Here is a 2,879-nt window from a genome sequence, read left to right as displayed (position 1 = left end):
GGGAAAGAGATGGTCCCAAAGAGCCCTGGTAGGCCACTCTCATCCCAGGATGACTGTGACCATGCCCCAGCCTATGCCCTCTGAGGGGTGACATCAAAGCTGTCACACTGCAGGGAAAATAGATTTCAATAAAATAGTCCAGCCAGGTCACTAAACAAATAAACAGGAAAATGATGACAACAACAACAACAACAACAACAAGCCCGGGGAGGTAAGGTGAAAGAGCAGGAATCAATATCCAGAGTTACTACAGTAATTTACCTAAAGTGTTCAGTTTTCAACCTAAAATTATGAGACATGCAAAGAAACAGGAAAGTATGACCCATACACATAAAAAAAACAGGCAATAAAAACTGCCTTTGATGGGGGGGTGTCAGAGGAGTGGATGGGGAGATGGTCAAATTTTTATTATAAGATGTCTAAGTTCTAGAGATCTAATGTGTAGCATGGTGACGGTACTTAATAAAACTGTATTGTATATTTGAAACTTGCTAAGAGAGTAGATCTTAAGGGTTCTTACCACACACACACACACACACATACACACACACAAGGATAACTTGTAAGATAGATGTTTTAATTAGCTTGATTGTGGTAATCATTTCACAATGTATACATATATGAAATCATCATGTTGTAACTTTTAAATATACATAATTTTTATTATCAATTATACCTCAATAAAGCTGGGGTAGGGGGTTTCAACCGAAAAAAATACGCACACCCTAAAAGTTGAGAGTTATGCTTTATTTGGCAGAAATTTTTAGGACTTTAAGCCCAGGAGGCAACTACTCTGAGGAGGTGTGGGGGGAGCCAGGATATATAGGAGTTTTGCAAGAAGGGCAGGTAGTCTGAACATCAAAAGATTATTGTTAATTAAAGAAAACCAGATACTGCAAATTAAGGAATTTAGCACTTTTCTGTAAATGGGAAGATGCAAGAATCTGGGCTCACTGAAATCATTCCTTTGATATGCACCTCAGCTATCTGAGGCCAGTATCCTGTGTTTTCACATCCTGAGTTTCCTCAGAGCTCACAGTGGGGAGTGGCTGCAGTTTGATGGCTGCTAGATGGCAGGCATTCTTCTCCTTCCTGAGTTCCCTCAGTGCTCACCAGCTCACCAATGGTGGCTGCAATCTCTGATGACTGTGACATCCTTTGTTTACTGATGTGGCAGGAAATATAGCATTTCTCAGGGGAAAGAAACTTTCCATGAGACATCCTAGATGTCACATTTAACAAATATAAAATTATATGATTGGTTCTATTCCTCTGAGGAACCTTGATTGATACATCATCCAGAAAGTTCAACAAATTCTTAGTAGGATGAGCACAAGAGATTTACACCTAGGCATATCATAGTAAAAATGTTAAAAGGCAAAAAAACATCTTGTAAACAGCATGAAAAAAAATGACTCGTGACATACAAGGGATTCCCTCAATGAGGTTAAAAGCTGACTTCTCTTTAGAAATAGTGGGGGCCAGAGAATATGGGATGACAAATTTAAACTGCTGAAAGAAAAAACAAAACTGTCAACCAAGAATCCTACATTCACAAAATTCATCTTTCAAAACTGAAGGTGAAATACAGACATTCCCAGATGGACAGCCAGTGCAGAGGGTAGGGGGTGGGAGGGTGGTAATCAGCATCCCATCCTCTGGGTTGTTCTCCAGACTAAGAAAGAGATTTCTCTTATACTATATATAAAATGCATCCCAATGAAAGATGCTGAAAGAAAAAAAAAAGCAGTTTTTTTATCTCATACATTTATTAGAAATGATTTTTAATGTGTTGTTGGGAAATGTTCCCTGGATTCCTTACTGCTTCTATAAAAGATCCAGACATGTACATGTATACAGTTGGGAGCTGGGCATGTGTACAGTTTAAAGATAAAAAATGTTTGCTCTCACTCTCCTAGAAACATTTCACTTTTCATGAACCATAAGAATTAGATCTCTAATTACTTGTTTACTTAATTGCTCTGATTCAGGAGAATAATAAGCAACAATCTTCCCTTATCTCTCTCAAAGTGTAACTGAGCAGGAACCTATGGGGCCTTCCCAGGACAGGCCTTGCCCCCATATCTTCTGCTTTAGCTCTTTTCTGAAGTACCTAGGTAATAGTATTTGATGCAAATTTCCTGAATTGTTTTCCAGATGTGAAAAACCCCCACAAAATGGAAGATGTGAACTACTTGATGACCATGAGCACATAGTTCCAGGCCTCCAAGAACCTAAGGACTGATAAAGTTAACCCCTGTGACACCACCCTGTTCCCTCATCATCAGCCAATCAGAGAATTGTACAGGATCTGAACACCATACCCTGTGACCTCCTCTCCATTACCTGGCTATTAAAACTGCTTTACTGAAACCCTGCGGGGAGCACGAAGCTTTTTTGGGCATAAGCCACCTCGTCTCCTTGCATGGACTTGCAATAAACCTTTCTCTGCTCCAAACTCTGACGTTTCAGTTTGTTTGACCTCACTGTGCTTCAGGCACATGAACCTTCATTAACAATTTTGGTGAGCCAGCCAGGAGTCTGTGCCCGTGGCTGGTCAACCCTGGCCTGGGGCAGCCCCTTCCCTGAGCCTCCAGCAGCTGTTGGAGCCCATTTCACTCCAGGGATCTTGGAGGGACTGTCGCCAACAGGTGTTGGCCTCCCATGGCATGAGGCTGTTTGGAGCGGAGAAACATCTAGAGCTGTGGTCCACATTCGGTGTCATTAGGTGAGCTGCTCCAGCTTGTGCAAGCTGGGAATTCTCTCCACTCCATTTGGGCTGCTTGCCTGGTGGGAAGTGAGCCACTTGAGGGTAAGTCACTCTGGTGTGTACAACCCCCTCAATATGGGCTTTTCCTTTACAGGACAAGCCAATTTGT

Source organism: Lipotes vexillifer, unplaced genomic scaffold (assembly GCF_000442215.2).
Source record: "Lipotes vexillifer unplaced genomic scaffold, Lipotes_vexillifer_v1.1 scaffold442, whole genome shotgun sequence".
Lineage (NCBI taxonomy): Eukaryota > Metazoa > Chordata > Mammalia > Artiodactyla > Lipotidae > Lipotes > Lipotes vexillifer.
This window is presented reverse-complemented; position numbering follows the sequence as displayed.